The sequence below is a fragment of the Anolis carolinensis genome, chromosome 6 (assembly GCF_035594765.1).
Source record: "Anolis carolinensis isolate JA03-04 chromosome 6, rAnoCar3.1.pri, whole genome shotgun sequence".
NCBI classification, from domain to species: domain Eukaryota; kingdom Metazoa; phylum Chordata; class Lepidosauria; order Squamata; family Dactyloidae; genus Anolis; species Anolis carolinensis.
Genome location: NC_085846.1, coordinates 81,899,770 through 81,917,580, shown reverse-complemented (window position 1 = coordinate 81,917,580; position 17,811 = coordinate 81,899,770).

Below are 17,811 nucleotides of genomic sequence, written 5' to 3'. Positions count from 1 at the left end.
AAAATTACAAAACAAAGTGTTTATCCTGCAGATTTTACAAAACAGAGAAGGAGGCAAGATGGATGACATTAAATGTGCACCAGTTTTGCAGGTTTCTGGGAAAGGTATTCCCAATACCCTTGCCTCCCAAAAAGGCTGAAGCAGTCAAAATAGGGTTAATAGGTCTCGAGGAAATAAAATTTGAAACAAGTCTTCCAGGTATAACATATATTCCAAGAATAGTTGTATTTTCTTCAGGATTTATTTAATGAACTGTTAGTTGATAAATCCAGCGTGCTTTCAAAAGGGAAATGTTTTCTGGACTTACTTATTACTTACAATTTGCTGTTTAAAGATAGTGGTCTCTCCCCTTCTCTTACAAACCTGGAGGAAAAGAATTAGAGAAGGAGAAAGGGGAGGGAGGGAGGAGGAAAGCAAGGAAGGAAAGAAGGAAGGAAGAACATGGGGTCATGGTGGAGGGTCCTAGAGTCATTCTGACAACCCTTCCCTTAAGACACAGAAATTACTTCACTTTGATCTTGTCCCCAAATAACTCTTTATTTAGCCAAGCACAGAGATGCTAACTGCTTTTCAGTCCTAGCCATGTCTACTGTATAGAAAATGCAGTTTGACACGCTTTAATTGCTATAGCTCAATGCTATGAAATCCTGGGAGTTGTAGTCACCAGCAAACTTCATCTCAAAGGCAAGGAAAGCTTAAAAAAAACAAAAACGTATGGCACTACAATTCCCATGATTCCATAGCGCTGAGTCATGGAAGTTGAGTTTGCTGGTAGTGATCCTACCAGTTGTGTAAGCCGCCCTGAGTCCCCTCGGAGAGAAGGGCGAGGTAGAAATATTGGAAATAAATAAATAAAGTTAAAGTGGTGTCAAACTGCATTGATTTTACAGTGTAGATGCACTTTTTGCACAAATGCAGTAAGCTTACCAAAGCGAATTCAAATTATCTGATATAGAAGTCAGTATTGCCTCATAGAAAAAAAACACCCACTTGGGATCACAGCTGTGTGTGTCTCTATTGAGATACTGTATTTAAAAGAAAGAGTACTCTGATGTCCTTTCTCATCCTTAAACAAATCCATTATGTCTATTTGTCATAAATATATTTCATTTCCCCCAAAAATATATTTTTCTATTGCTGGTACAAAGTCCCATAGACGTTTGCAACTTTCCTCAGCTTCATACTGTAATGAGAGACATCTTTTTCTTGTAAAGTCTTTAGAGATGCGCCATGGAAGTTAAAATTCTATCCAAGTTTAAATTTCTGCCCAACCCTGCCTCTCCTCTATTCTTGCCAAGATTTACCCAACCAAAATGAGTGGGTTATAAGTTAATTCCAGATGTAGTCATTGTTAGACTAAGTATGTTTGTATGCTTTCAACACACCTGTCCACTTATGGTGCCCCCATGAATTTCATAGGATTTTCTTAGACAAGGGCTACTCAGAACTGGTTTTGCCAGTTGCTTCCTTTAAAATATGGCCTACAGCACCTGGCATTCCTTGGGGGGTCTCTCTTCCAAGCAGATCCATTGAAATTACAATGGTAGATCAACTAGCCTTGGTTGAATAAACTCTAGTGCTTTCAGTGAGACTCTGTGGATTGTTGTTGCCATGTGCCTTGAGTCATTTCCTACTTACAGCAACCCTGTCACACTTCCTTGGCAACATTTGTGCAGAGGGTATTTGGCGTTGACTTCCTAGAAGGCTGTGGGATGTGACTTGGCTAGGGTCACCCAATAAGTTTTCTTAGCCAAGCAAGGAATCCTGGTCTAATATCCAAAGCACTTCACCATGCTGGCTCCCACTTTTTCAGGGATGAAATCTGGGCTAATTTAAATAATACTGATTTCCACTCGTCTGCTTGAGGGTATGATTAAACTTGGATGCAACCTGTCCTGAAAATGTAGCTGCCAAGATTCTACTGCTTTTAGACATTTCAGGATAATTAAAAGTGTAGTACATAAGGCGTTTAGAATCAGACTGGATCTTTGTACAGATGAAAGGTGCAGAAAATAAATAAGGGTGTGTTAGATAAGTCCTGTGTGCCTGGGGGTTTTCTACCAGGAAAAATAAAGTTGGTATCCCTCACTACAACTGAGAGTTGGGCCTCATAGTGGGATCTAGAGGTAGGGATTGTATTAGACTTCATGTGTGTGAAACTTTCAACAGCCCCTACCATCTTTGCCAAATGATGTTAGGAGACACAGTTAAAAAACATCTAAGGCCTGGCATAATTCCTAACCCTACTCTAGAGAACAGCCTCCTAGGGGGTTTTGTTTGCATCCTTGCTGTGTTTAACTGGCTTTATGTTATTTCTGCCAAAGACTGGGATCTATATTTGAGCTTTTCTTGAGCAGATCCCTTGAGATTACTGGGATTTAAGCAAAAGCACAACCAATTTAATTGTAGACTTTAAAGACCAAACCAGTCTCAACCAGAGCTGGCCTATTACATTAGTTAGCTTTACTCAAGTGTTGGTTTAATATTTAAAAATTCTGTTTGGGACTGGTAATTGGGTTTATATCTGACTTTGTATTCAGTCAATTTATTTTCAAGTAGAAATGTTCAGAAGGTATTTCAAACATCAAAAGAAACAATGTTTTGGCAAGACTCACCCATGAAAAACCAGAGAAGTGGTTTACACCCATAATATATTTCAAACAAACAGATACATAGGGGCTATAGAACCACCACCCCTAAATCTGCCAAGAGTAGGCTATGGGCTATCAACTGGTTAATGCTAATTTGTTGTTTGTCATGTCCCTTCAAAAAATAAATCTGACTCAATTCTTGGCAAGATTTAGGGTGCATCTACATGGTTGAATTCATGCAGTTTGACTGCAGTTTAACTGACGTATCTCAGTGCTTTAGAATTATGCAAGTTGTAGTTCTAAAAGGATCTTAGACTGCTCTGCCAGAGTTCTGGTATCTAACCAAACTGCAACTCCCAGAATTCCATAGCATTAAGCCAAGGCAGTTAAAGTAGTATCAAACTGCCTTAAGTCTACAATGTAGATTCACTCTCAGTGAGCCTCTATGGCTGAAGTATATTCAAACCTTCATCTCCTAGGCTGGATCCACACTGCCAAATAATGCACTTTCAGAATTCAATTTAACTTCATTGAACCGCATTATATGAGTCTACACTGCCGTATTATCCAGTACAATGTAGCTCAACTGCATTCTGAAACTGCATTATATAGCAGTGAAGATCCAGCCCAGGCACTCAATCTGCTTCACCATGCTGGCTCCCAATTCTATTGAATCAATTATGAAGCAAATTATGAACAACCAGGTGAATCCCACATTTAATCCCATCTTGTTTTAAATTTTAAATTCTCAATTTTAAATTGTTTACCAGTAAGTTATTGTAAATTTAATTGATACTTTGTAATATGGTTTAATATGCTGTTGTTCTTCATTGATACATGATAAAGTAGGTGGCTGTGGTCATCATCATCGATTATTCTACTGTAGACAAGATGAATAACAGGATGAATCACAATGCATCTCTGCCAAAGACATAATGTATGTCCAAAATGTGACCATACTAGGTGGGTAAAATATTATATTTAGGAGACAAGAGGTGAGGGTTGATAAGCTCATTAACTCCAGAGGTTCATACTACACCTTGCAGCAGCTGCCATCTCAAACCCAAACCTACCAAAATTTGGGGGAAATAGTTAGTTTCTGTTGCAAATAGCAATCTCCCAAGCCTATCACTATTTATTTGTTAATGTATATATTTGCTAACCAGTATTCTAAGTGTATGTTGATTTGCCAGTTTGATTGTACCTCTTTGGTGTGGGAGGGGTTATACATATGAGATTATACTGAGCATGTTCAGACTCAGGACTTCATTTTGTATTCAGTATCTGTTTAACTCCTCAGTGGAGGTGGATGCATGTTACTGTTAGGACTTCAGTACAGAAGTATGACTTATGAACGTCAGTGAGTACAACTATACCTAAAGACAATTGACTACTGTTTAAGAATGATACCCTGTGTACTCAACAGAGAGAACTACTCGTACAACTGAACTTTAATAAGAAATGTGCCTGTATGGTGAATTAATACAAGATATTTGTGAGTAAACAAGATATGTTATTTTTTAGATAAGACTTTGTTTTTTAATCTCTGACTGCATATTTTAAACTAAGAGTTTTCAAGAGAGTGTATATCTTTTGGGCAACTACACTTTCAACTTCAAAGAAACAACCATCCCCTGCTAACCAAATGTATTTTTGTAGTGGCATGTTTTGTCCTTGGCAATTCAAAGACATGGTTCTTCAGTTTAACACAGTGATTCTCAACCTGGGGTCCCCAGATGTTTTTGGCCTTCAACTCCCAGAAAGCCTAACAGTTGGTAAACTAGCTGGGATTTCTGGGAGTTGTAGGCCAAAAACATCTGGGGACTCCAGGTTGAGAACCACTGGTTTAACAGCTGAGTTACCTGTGTGCCATTACATGAATGCTTGTGAATATCATTTGTTCAAAGGGTTGACTTCTAACAAGGTCATGCTTTTCTTGACTAGTGGTTTTCAAAAGGTGGTCTCCACATGTTCATGGAGATTCAGATATGCCAAATGGATATGACATCATTTTACTTTTCAATAAGGTTATGATTGCTATTTATTTCCAAAGGGATATGTGCCCAAAGACTGGGTGCAATTATTTCCAAAAATTTCAAGCAACTTGGAGTAAGGTTGGCATTGGGCTGCTAATCTGGATCTGACATCTGCAAAATAGAGATAATGTCGACTTTCCTCCTACAGCAGGTGGTTCCAAGGATGAATGAGTACAGTTTTAAAAAGGATTGAAAAACACTTTGTAAAATGATCATGCAGCAATTAAAGAAAAACCCACCCTAGAAGAAAGAACACAGAGGCGAAGAACCCTCTGTTTATCAAAGGATTTCAAAGACTATGGGTGGCTCCTCTAGCTGTCCCTTGAGAAAGAAATATCTAAGCTCTCCCTCACTCCTTGAGGGAGGAGGAGGAGAGGAAAGGAATTGCCTACGTACTCGAACACCTCCTGAGGTTCTTTGAACAAATATTTAGTTTCCAAGTAATAAAGTCGGGTAATGCAAAGAAAAAGCTTTTAGGCGCTCCAGTTGAAACTCGTTTTTCGCTGCTCGCGGGCGGCGCTCAGTGCGACCAAGCTGGTAAACCTGCCTTCACAGCAGAGGTAATTTAAACCAGCGACAGGCAGCCAAAACAGATCTGACCTCACAGATCGGAGCTCCCCCCGCTTTCCCCTTTCTTCCTTCTTCCTTTTCCTTAATGTTTAACTTCATCGCAGGAGAAACTGTGCGCTCCGCTTTGGTAGGTCTCCTTTGAAGGGAAGCTCAGACAGTCCAGCCGGTCTGGACCGCAGAAAGGGCCTTCCCAAAATCAGTTACAGAAAGCAATAAAACGTCACTTGGATGGCGTCCTTTCCCCACTTCCCTGTAGAACAGACTGGATTTTTTTTACTCTTTGTTTGTTAAATGTACCATTTCTACAACTCTTTATCTGTAATGCCCCTTTATCTGTAATGCCCCTCAAAAGGCCTTTGGCTAGAATTTAGCTCGGAGGTTTCTTGTGCAAGTATTCTGACTATAGGTACAGATGCAGTAGAATTAATGCAGTTGGACAGAACTTTAATTGTCATGGCTCAATGCTATATAATTCTGAGAGTTGTAATTTTACAAGGTCTTTAGCCTTCTCCACCAAAGAGTGCTGGTGTCTTAGCAAACTACATGTCCACAAGCATGTGGAAAATTTCAACAGAAAGGAGGAAACCATGAAAATAAACAAAATCTGGCTATCAGTATTTTAAAAAAACTCTAAAATCAGAACACTAAATAAATAACACCACTCAGAAAACAGAAGAATTCTAGATATGAATCCATCAGGGCCAGCTAACACATCCCAACAAAGAATTCCCCCAGGCAGGAAGAAGCCAGACTTTGAAGCTACAAGACAATTCAATGTTAATCAAGCTGGCCAATTGCACTAGTCACACTTGCCTCAAGCAGACAAGAATTCTTTCTCCCAACTTGGACTTTCACAGATATATAAATCCTACCTGCATATACCTCACAGTCTCTGAGGATGTCTGCCATAGATGTGTAGTATGAGCTTCTGTGTAGTATGAGCTTCTGGAACATGACTATACAGCCCAGAAAACACACAACACTTGCATAGTTTTCCCACAAAACCTCTGAGGATGCCTGCCATAGATGTGGACAAAAGGTCAGGAGATAATGCTTCTGGAACATGGCTATACAGCCCGGAAAACTCACAGCAACCTAAAAAGGTAAAGGTTTCTCCTGACATTAAGTCCAGTCCTGACCGACTCTGGGGGTTGGTGCTTGTAAGGAGCTGAGGTGGCAGAGGATGGAATCCCCTTTGAATCCCACCGCTGCCACCAATTAATGTAGAGGACCTGAGGTGGCAGGGGATGGAATCCCCTTTGAATCCCCTCAGCTTTGCCACCAATATTGTACAGAGGTGAGGTGCCTGACAGGAATGTGTGTCAGAGATGGAACCCTTTTTGATCCCACACACGCACACACAGATACCACCAATGAATAAAGATGTTTTGTGAGAGATGGTGTTAATTAATGATTTGTTTGATTATCTTCTTCGCTGCCACCAATGGAGACGTCAGGCAGATGGTACTGGTTCCTTTAAGCTTTTTCTATTTGTTCCACTTCAGAGGTTGATGTTGCTTAATTTAATATGAGAGTATGACAGAGGCTTAATTAGAATAAAATCAAAACAAGTTTATTTCAGGTACAGAGCTTGATGGTTTCAGATAACTTATTAAAGGCACTTCGCTTAATGGTTACAAACAGTTATAAGGTGGTTAAACTTTCAAAATACTTCTTTCTCTGGATTACACTAAACCCTGATCCTCCTGGATCCCCTGGGATTAATGTTCCCTAATCCACAGACTCTACAACTGACCCTAGACAAATCACCTAACTTGCCTAGTCTGGTCTATCCTAAATCTGACTCAAATCTCTCTATTTAAGCCAGCCTGATTCTCCACACAAGAATCAGATCCTTCTCTGTGACTAGAGAATCACCAACTGCTGGGTTTTAAAATATTCCCCCTTCTCCTTTCCAGGCGGCGGTTGGCTCCGCCCCTGTTGCTATGGTAACCTGTTCTAGCACTCTAAGATGGCTACCTTCCCCCATACATATTGTCAACCCAAATACTTACCATTTTAACTTAGCCAAACCTGGCTGTTTAAACAAAATCAAATACACATATCATCTATAAACAAAATACAATTATACACTTCTTCACACACCTCCCAACCCATAAAGATTATTTTTGACTTTTCTATAACCTAGAATGGTCAAAAATAATAATGTGGATTGCAATTAAAAATATACAACTATACATATTAATACACTCTTAACATATAATATCAACACATTATCATGCAACATATATAAACACAAACCTTTATTGTTGCAACCTCTAATACGTCCTGGAAAGTGAATCCGCTACAATGTTGTTTTTACCTTTTACATGTTTTATTTCAAAGGGGTATAAATGGTCATACTTATTTAATAATTTCTTAACTTGTTTCTGTTGACTCTGGGACAATCCCTCGTCAACCTTTACTTGCTCGCTGCTTCTATAGGCTTTCCTATTCCCTTCCCAAAAGGGAAAAGTACCTGTTTCCTCCCCCGAAATTATCATACATACATTTACAGATCTATTTACATATGGCTTCATCATATTTACATGCACCAGCTTTTCTATATTAGACTGTTCATCATATATAGAATAGTTCATGCCACTGTGTCTCTTGATGACTTTCCACGGTCCAGTCCAATCTACTTGGAGCTTGTTGGTCTTGGTCGGTGTAAGATACAGGACCTCATCCCCTATCTCGAAGCTCTTGCATCTGGCCGTTGAATCGTAGTGAGCTTTCTGTCTCTGCTGGGCTGTCGCTAGATGTTCTTGGGCGGTGTTCCTGGCCATTTCCATTGTTGACTGTAGATCTTTGATGTAATTAGTCACTGAAACAGGTTCCGGTCTTTGGCTTGCTTCCCAGAATTCCCGGATTAAATCAAGCAGTCCTCGCACTCGCCTCCCGTACAACAACTCAAAAGGGCTATAGCCAGTGCTGTCCTGGGGAACTTCCCTATAGGCAAACAACAATTGCTGGAGCTTGATGTCCCAGTCATGTGGGTGTTGCTGACTGTAGGACTTAATCATGCGAACCAAGGTCTTATTTAGGTTTTCAACAAGGCCATTGGTTTGTGGATGATAGGCTGATGATGTCAAATGCCTTATTCCACACAGCTCCAGTAATCTTTCCATTAGTCTAGAAGTGAACTGGGTTCCCAAATCTGATACTAGTTCTTTAGGGTAACCTGTTCTTCCCCATATTGAAAGCAGTGCATTGGCTATTGTTGTTGTCTCGATGTTTGTTAGGGCTACTGCCTCAGGATAACGAGCTGCGTAGTCAATCATAGTCAAAATATATCTACATCCTCTCCTACTGGGTTTGGGAAGAGGACCGATGATATCTATGCCCACTCTAGAAAAAGGTTCCCCAATTAATGGCATTGGGACTAATGGAGCCTTAAGTTTATCCCTTCCTGAGCTAATTCTCTGGCATGTGTCACAGGATTGACAAAACCTTTTAATTTGCTGGTACATGCCAGGCCAAAAGAAATTTTTAGTGATTCTTTGAGTGGTCCGTCTAATTCCTAAATGTCCCCCTTGTGGGCTGTCATGGGCTACCTCCATCAACTGTTCTCTATACTTCTGAGGTACCACAATCTGCGTATAGGAAGCGGACATCTCTGGGGCTTTTTGATTCAAAACTTCCCTGTACAAAACTCCATTTTTACTAATGAACCTGGTGGGCTTTTCTAAAGTTAAATCTCCCTCAGTGTTTTGGGCTTGCTCAAACAAAAGCTGCAATGTGTCATCAGACTTTTGTTCCCTCAGGATTTCTCCTTCCCCTTCAGTTTTGTTCACCAAATCAGCCATTACAGAACTTGCCTCAGGATTTTCTTCTAAGTTCTGTTGTATAGGTAAACAGACAACCTCTTTAACAGATTTCCCCTCTTTGCATTCACCCTCATCAAGAGTCCTTGGTATCTTTTTGACTTCTCTGGCAAGGTCATTTCCAATTAGGCATTTATATGGAATATCAGAACTAATAGCAAAGTCCCATACTCCTTCCCACTTGCCATATTGAACAGGTAAAGAAACCACTTCGCTTGGGATCACGGGACCCAAACCTTTTAAATTAACTTGATAAGTAGGGTGTTGGCATTTTGATGGTACTAATTCAGGTCTGATGATACAGACTTCTGAACCTGTGTCCCTCCATCCTTGTATTTGGTTTCCATCAATGTTGATGTTTTCCAAATATTCATCTGATGTTCGATCTAACAAAACAAACAGACATTGCCTCTCCTTTTGAATTTCCTGAGGTAAATCTTTTTGAACCTTAGCTGGTTCTTTAGTTGCCTCTTTGGTTGGGACTTTTTTAACATAGAAAGAGGGTTTTTCTTTCTTCAAAAGACCACATTGTGATTTATAATGTCCTGCCTTCCCACAGTGAAAGCATCGAATATTGCCCTCCATTTTGGCAGGGTTCATTACACTAGCCATCCTCCAGGTGGTGTTTTCTATGGAAGCTCCTCTCCCTTGCTGTGCACGCGTGAGGGAAAAAGATGGCTGTTTAAACTGTCTTTCCTTAAATCCTCCTCCTTCCCTTTTAAACCCTTCCTTCAATGTAATTAGTTGGTCCACCATCCCAGCTGCTTGATTAGCAGTCTGAGGCTTTCTATCTTGTACCAGCCATCGATAATCTGATGGAACCTGCTGATATAGCTGCTCTAATTTTATTAAGTCTTTCAGCTGCTGGAAGTCTTTTACCTCAGAATTTCTCAACCAACTCTCAAAATATTGTGCCTGTTTGGCAGCCAGTTGTAGGAAACTTTCATTTTTCTCTCTCCTCAGAGTTCTGAATTTTGTTCTGTAAAATTCAGGAGTCAGCTGTAACCTTTGTTGTACCAGCTGTTTAAATATAGTGTAATTTCTGCGTTCTTCTTCCACCATTTCGCTATAGATCTCTAATAGCTTTCCACAAATCTGTGGCCTGAGGTAAATCATCCAATTTTCCTCAGCTATTTCCAGATCTTTACAACACCATTCAAACGAAATTTAAAACTGCTCCACATCATCCTCCTTGTTGTATTTAGGAAACCTCTTTAAGGCTGAATCAACAGGATTAATGATGGGAGTCCCTGGTTGTGCCTCCACAGAAGGCTGAGACAGTGTCAGCTTCTGTTTTTCCCATTCAATCTCCATCCTTTTCAACTCTATCTCTGCCTGTCTCCATTTCTCCTCTGCTTCCAATTTTTTATTCTCCATCTGTGCCTGTCTTTCTCTCTCCTTTTCCTGTGCTTCTGCCTCCAGTTTCTTATTCTCCATCTGTGCCTGTAATTCTAATTTCCTCATCTCTAATTGATATTTCATCATTGCTTCTGACATGGTGGTCTGTTGTTCCGAATCTGAACTCTCTTCCTCTTGGTACACCTCTACCTCTCCTGCTCCTCTTTTCTGCTTTCTGGTGGCCATTCTTTATAACTTTTACCTCAGAAAATTTTTAATGAGCGATCTCAGGCACCAAATTAAGGATGTTATACGTATCCCGCCGCTTGCCGCCAATTTATGTAAGGAGCTGAGGTGGCAGAGGATGGAATCCCCTTTGAATCCCACCGCTGCCACCAATTAATGTAGAGGACCTGAGGTGGCAGGAGATGGAATCCCCTTTGAATCCCCTCAGCTTTGCCACCAATATTGTACAGAGGTGAGGTGCCTGACAGGAATGTGTGTCAGAGATGGAACCCTTTTTGATCCCACACACGCACACACAGATACCACCAATGAATAAAGATGTTTTGTGAGAGATGGTGTTAATTAATGATTTGTTTGATTATCTTCTTCGCTGCCACCAATGGAGACGTCAGGCAAATGGTACTGGTTCCTTTAAGCTTTTTCTATTTGTTCCACTTCAGAGGTTGATGTTGCTTAATTTAATATGAGAGTATGACAGAGGCTTAATTAGAATAAAATCAAAACAAGTTTATTTCAGGTACAGAGCTTGATGGTTTCAGATAACTTATTAAAGGCACTTCGCTTAATGGTTACAAACAGTTATAAGGTGGTTAAACTTTCAAAATACTTCTTTCTCTGGATTACAGTAAACCCTGATCCTCCTGGATCCCCTGGGATTAATGTTCCCTAATCCACAGACTCTACAACTGACCCTAGACAAATCACCTAACTTGCCTAGTCTGGTCTATCCTAAATCTGACTCAAATCTCTCTATTTAAGCCAGCCTGATTCTCCACACAAGAATCAGATCCTTCTCTGTGACTAGAGAATCACCAACTGCTGGGTTTTAAAATATTCCCCCTTCTCCTTTCCAGGCGGCAGTTGGCTCCGCCCCTGTTGCTATGGTAACCTGCTCTAGCACTCTAAGATGGCTACCTTCCCCCATACATATTGTCAACCCAAATACTTACCATTTTAACTTAGCCAAACCTGGCTGTTTAAACAAAATCAAATACACATATCATCTATAAACAAAATACAATTATACACTTCTTCACAGTGCTCATCTCCATTTCTAAGCCAAAGAGCCGGTGTTGTCCATAGACACCTCCAAGGTCATGTGGCTGGCATGACTGCATGGAGCGCTGTTGCCTACCCGCCGGAGCGGTACCTATTGATCTACTCACATTTGCATGTTTTCAAACTGCTAGGTTGGCAGGAGCTGGGGCTAACAGCGGGTGCTCATTCCGCTCCTGGGATTTGAACCTGGGACCTTTTGGTCCGCAAGTTCAGCAGCTCAGCGCTTTAACACACTGTGCCTCAGCAACATACACATCCATTATTCCATAGCAGCTAAAGTGATCTCAGACAGCATTCAGTGTAGATGCCTAATATATATATATAAGCAATTTTATAGATATGATTAAAATGGTACAGCAATATCTTAAAAGCCATTTTCTTAATGAAACTCAAATTCCTTAGCCTTGTCTGCCACCAAACTATAACTTCCAAGATTCCACAACATTGGCCCATGGTAAAATGGTATTAGACTGTGTTAATTCTACAGTGTAGATGTAGTTTATGGAGAGAGAGAAAACACTCTTGCTTTGCTTACTCAGGAAATATTGCTTCCTTTTGTGCCAAAGTATGCTAGCTGAGGTTTGACTGACCATTGGGTAGGAAAAGTTATGTTTTATCTGCTCAGAGGTGAGGTTTTATCCAGTCAACAAGAAACACAGAACCTGAAAAGACCACTTGTTATAATGTCTTTTATAGGTGGTAACTTTTGGGATATTGAGACACATGAATTTACCAACATTCCCCTGCTTCTCAAGAGTGTCCAAGGGATTTGGGGTGCTTGGGGGATCTACTGTTATCATCTACAAGGGTCCATGCATGTGTGGATTTTTTTTTTGGAAACAATGTGATGAGGCTGAAAAAGAGATAATATTGAAAACCTAAGAAGGGCCATTTGGAGGTCAGACCAAAGGCCTTTATAGTATGATGCTTGGTTTCTACAGTAGCCAGTCAGTCTTACTTTGTATAATCCTGTAATGCCTGAGTCACTCTCGAAGGAGGTTTTTATAAATCTTTTAAGGCTTGTGAGTGGAGTCTGATAGTAGATTGAATTCAGCAGTTTATTTAATGACTCAGTGCTGGGTGGAGTCTGGCTTGAAAGCCCAAGGCTCCGTCCTTAACAAGCAATTAAACTAACCATATACAGCATTCTAACAAAACACCCAGTGGCAGCAACTGAAGAATAAAAGGTTATGACATACATATGAATTCTACAATAAGGAGCAAATGCAACTATTTGGCAGAGAATTCTAGGAGTACAACTACACTGTAGAATTAAAGCACCACCAAAACTATGGAACAATGGGAGTTGTAGTTTTTTCAAGACTTTTAGCATTCACTGCCAAAGAATACTGTTGCCTAATCAAACTTCACTGATTTCATAGCAATTAACATGGCATCAAATTGCATTAATTCTACAGAGTAGACACAACCTCTTAAAGTGGAATCATAACATTATAATAATGTAGTGTGACAGGAACCCAGGCCTCAGGAAGAGCCAAGGCACCAAAAGACTTTGGGTTTTACTGCTGGAAACTGCCAGAAAGAGATTCCTTCCATTTCTTAGAAAATAAGAATAGTAAATGTCTGTGCTACAGAACAAACACAGGTAAATGTGCCTTTTTCTTCAGTCTAGCATTTTAGAAATCGAGCTAAAGTATTTACAGCCATCACTTACACACAGATTGCAACAGAAGGTTGGGTAGGACTAAAGAGAAGGTCTTTTCAGTGGAATCATGAAGATCTTACCACGGTCATAAAGCTGTGACACACATAGAGGAAGTAGACAGAAGAGCTTAATTTCCTGCCTCATGTCACAAAACCTGGGTTTCCTCAGCACACATGCCCCAGAAAAAGCCCAACACAAATATTGTTGCATGTTATTGAAATGCCAATTTCAGACTGTAGATGTAAGAATCAAATGATTTTGGGTGGGGAGCACACAATCATGTATAATCCCCCCTCCCAAGCAATCCTACATGACAGAGAATGATTGAGAATATAAAATGATAGCTCTGTTAGCATAGTGAGAGTTTTATTTAATGTGAGGAAGAATCCTATTGTGAGTAAATTATAGATCAGTGCAGGAAGCATTTAAGAACTTGAGCCTCCATCTCCAACTTAAGATGGAAGTTCCCACAAAGATATATTTCATGAAACTACTGATGATCTAGGGTCCACCTTCCATGTTCATAGATTCTGTATCCACAGATTCAGCCATCCATGACTTGAATATATATATATATATATATATATATATATATATATATATATATATATAAATTCAAAAAGCCAAACTTAATTTTGGCATTTTAATTTGGAAGCCACCTTCTTTTTTGTTTTGAAAAAAAGATGGAGTATAAAAAAATATAATGATGATGATGACAATGCTTACAATTATTTCAGGGTTCATATAGAATACAAAGAGATCCCATACATCTGAAGTCTTCCCATATTTGATACAAAATAATTAAAAGATGAAATTCTGAACAGCCAAAGTATGAAACATACATTTAGGTTCTGAATACAGTATGTATGCCATCAAATCATTTGTTAATTTGTGACAACTCCATGAACTATATAATTTCAAGGGTGGTTTTGCCTGCTTATTCTTCTGAAATATAGCCTACAGCACTTGGCATTTGTCTTCCATCCAAGTACTCACCAAGGATGATCTTGCTTATCTTCTAAGATCTGATGCAACTTGGTGACTTTAGGCTACTTAGGCCATTTCAATATTAATTGCACAGTTCTCTTGCTATCTACAATTTACCAGTGCATTCATAGTATACAATTCTCTTCCAAACTGGGAAACTGCTAAATCAGTAATGTCCCTTTTAATATCCACAATGAAAAAAGGGAGAGATTTTCATTTGCTTCTGGAATGTGGATGGTAGGAATTTAGAAACAGGGGTTTTAAAAGCCCCAGATGTGAAGTTCTGGCTTATATGAAAGAAAATGCAACAGGTGTGTAGCACATTTAGTTTTCCAAATGTTTCCTTTTTGAAATTGTGCATAGAGCAAATGCTGAGAAAGCATCCCAAATCATAGCAATTTCAATGTAGCTATAAGCTACATGACTTCTGCACCAAGAAATAACCATAATTTTTTGCCAGAGGCTCTGAAAGGCATGATAGGGTCATAGGATGATTCTAGCACGCACACACACACACACACACACACACACATTGTCTTCTGTAATCAGAATTTGGAGATGATACTTTAGGAGGACCAACATGGCCACCAGGGTGTCTAATAGATTCTGTGAGCTCTAGTCCTCCAAAGTGTGGAAGAAAAAATATGCCTGGCAGAATGAGTTCTTTAAATTATCTTTTTTAACTAAACATATCCTACCTGCAGCTTGCTTACTGTGAACTAACCAGAGGGACTCTTTCCAGCAGAAGTCTGTTTGTGAAGAATCTACTGTGGTTTGTTCCAGACAGACTTTTTATCACACAACACTTGGTCTGAGCCAGGATGTGGTCAGCCTTTGTAAGGTGTTTGGGAAAGGTTTTCTATGAACTCCTGCAATAAAAGTTATAACAACTGGAGTTACAGGGGCTATTGCAAAGGGTCTTTAATGGTTTTTGGAATTTGGAGTTATTTTAAGGGGTGGGGGTGGAGTGGTGCTTTATATTTCCTCAACATGCCTGTAGATGCATGCAGATATTTTTTTTTCTGTCAAGAGAGACCTTTTGCTACACACCAAACAGCATATCTTCATACCAGTTCTGCTATTGTCTCCAATGCTATGTTGGCTGTCTGGTTATGAGGAGAAGAAAATGCCATTTAAGGAGATGAGAAGTTTTGCTGCCATTGCCAATTCCACACCAGCACAACTTAAAGCATATATCTTCTATACGGTAATCTAGACCAGCTGGAAAACTGACCCTGAGGCAACTTCTGCAGCCAGGAATTGCTGGGGTGTTGGTATGCACTGGCTTTACTCCCTTTTCCATAGACACATCCCCACCCCCTTGCTCTAACACACATGCTAAAGCTGTGGCTAGAAGTTTATGCAACAGCTTTGGTTATGTGAAGATTTCCATCACTTTTTGGATGTCAACACCAATTGCCCTTGGTATTTGGAGGTGTCTGAGAGTTGCAGTCCTGACAAGTAATGTTCCCAAAATGCGATTGGGCTGTATGTGTGTGTGTATTTAGGACAAACATATTAGCTTTGGATATATATCTTCAAGAATGTTTTGTGTAGAAATCAGGGCCAGCCCTCCCTTTTGGCAGAGCGAGACAACTAGACAAGGGAAGGTGTGGAAGCAATGGGCAACTGCAGTAAAGCCAAACCAAATCCAAAATCCACAAAAGAGATTTTTTTTTATTAGCAAGTCAAACTTCATAAAACACATGATGCAAGCTTTTGAAGCTCCCCCGGCTCTTCATCAAGCAAAAGAAGGAAGAAAGGAAGAAAAGCGATGGGGTCACAGGCCACTAACAGCCATAGCTCAATGCTATTGAGTCACATTTTGGTAAGGTGTTAGCACTCTTTGGCAGAGCAGACTAATGGCTTTCTAAAACTACAACTCCCATGATTCCACATAATTGAGCCATGGAAGTTAAAGTGGGGCCAAACTGCTTTAATTCTTCCGTGTAGATTCACCCTTAGGTATTGTTTTTGTTTTTCATTTGAGAGAGTTCATGCAGGCAGAGTCATGTCCCCTTTTTGGCCCTGTGGGGACCAAGACAAAGAACAGTAAAATTAACTCCTTTGGGATCAGCAAAGCAATTCCGCTTGGGATCTGGGGTGTCCCTGACTTTTTGTGAGGCCACAGGCTCCTTTGTTAGGAAGGGAGCATTGAATTCCCCAAGAAGTCGCTGTATTGCAAGCATTTAGGTGTTATAGGTAACACTTAGCCAACTATAGTCCAAAACAAAAAGTTTTTCCTTTGCTGGAGGTAGAAATCTCAGAAAGTTACGTCCACAGTTCCCTGTTTTTTATTATTGCTCTGCTGTGGCAAAATGTGGTATCTTCAAATTCAGGAACATATTCTGACAACCATGTTGGAAGCAAAGTTAAACAAAATGCAAAATCCACAAAAGATGTAACTTGCTTACTTAGGCGATTCCTTATTATCTGAGTATGATGACCCTCCAAGTTCTGTGTCTTGGCAGTGGGTACGGAGGTAACTGTGGAGCCCTATTCTTGTTCTTCCACAGTGAGGACATCAGTTTCCAGGTGGAAGGCATTCCTGATCAGAGCTGGTTTGATGTGCCTTCCCCTTGGCACATTTCTCCATTTCACCCTCCATTTGTGTGTCTTCAAATTCCACAGCACTGCTGGTCACATCTGACCTCCTATTAGAGCGCTCAAGGGCCAGAGTTTCCCAGTTTTTGGTGTCTATGCCACAGTTTTTAACCCACAAAAGATGTAACAGCACCTAGACGTCTTGAGAAATTCAATATCTTCTGACTAGGAGAGGGGTAGTTAGTTTCACAGAAAGATAAGGGGAGCCTAGATCTCAAGGGAAGGTGGGTTATTTTGAAATGTTATTGCCAATGTTTTATTGCCTTTTATTGGTCTTCACTTGGTCAAGAAGTAGTGTGGCCTCTCCATGCATTGTGATCCCACTAGACCAACTCCCATGATTCAATTGCATTGAGCCATGGTACTAAAAGTAGTGTCAAACTACATTAATTCTACAGTGTAGATGCTCCCCAAGACTCATATCATTACTTCATCTCTTGAAAAATGAAATGTGTTTTTGTATTGACTTCTCAAAGCTCCGTAATGGTGCTGTCTTCCATATGGAGAAAGTTTTTAATGAGACACCATCCTTAATTGAAGAGTTGCCACCAAATTATGAAAATATCTGGTGTTTTGTTACTATTTCTCGCTATTACAGCAGAAGAAATGAAGGATCTTGTGGTCTGCTGCCTTGGTGTATTTTCAGCTTGATTCCTGAAACTACATACCAAGATCTGAAAAAAAGACCACAGAACACTTCTTTCCCACAGGGCCTCACCAGATGTACTCACAATGGCATTCGCCTATGCCCTGCTTCTTTAGAGATCAGAAAGTCTTAGCACTCTCTAGCAAGGGTCTTGAAATGTAATGTTTCCAATAAGAAGTTTATTGTTATTGGTTACATTTATAGATGAGGAAATAGAGTACTTAACCTACACTGTAACTAT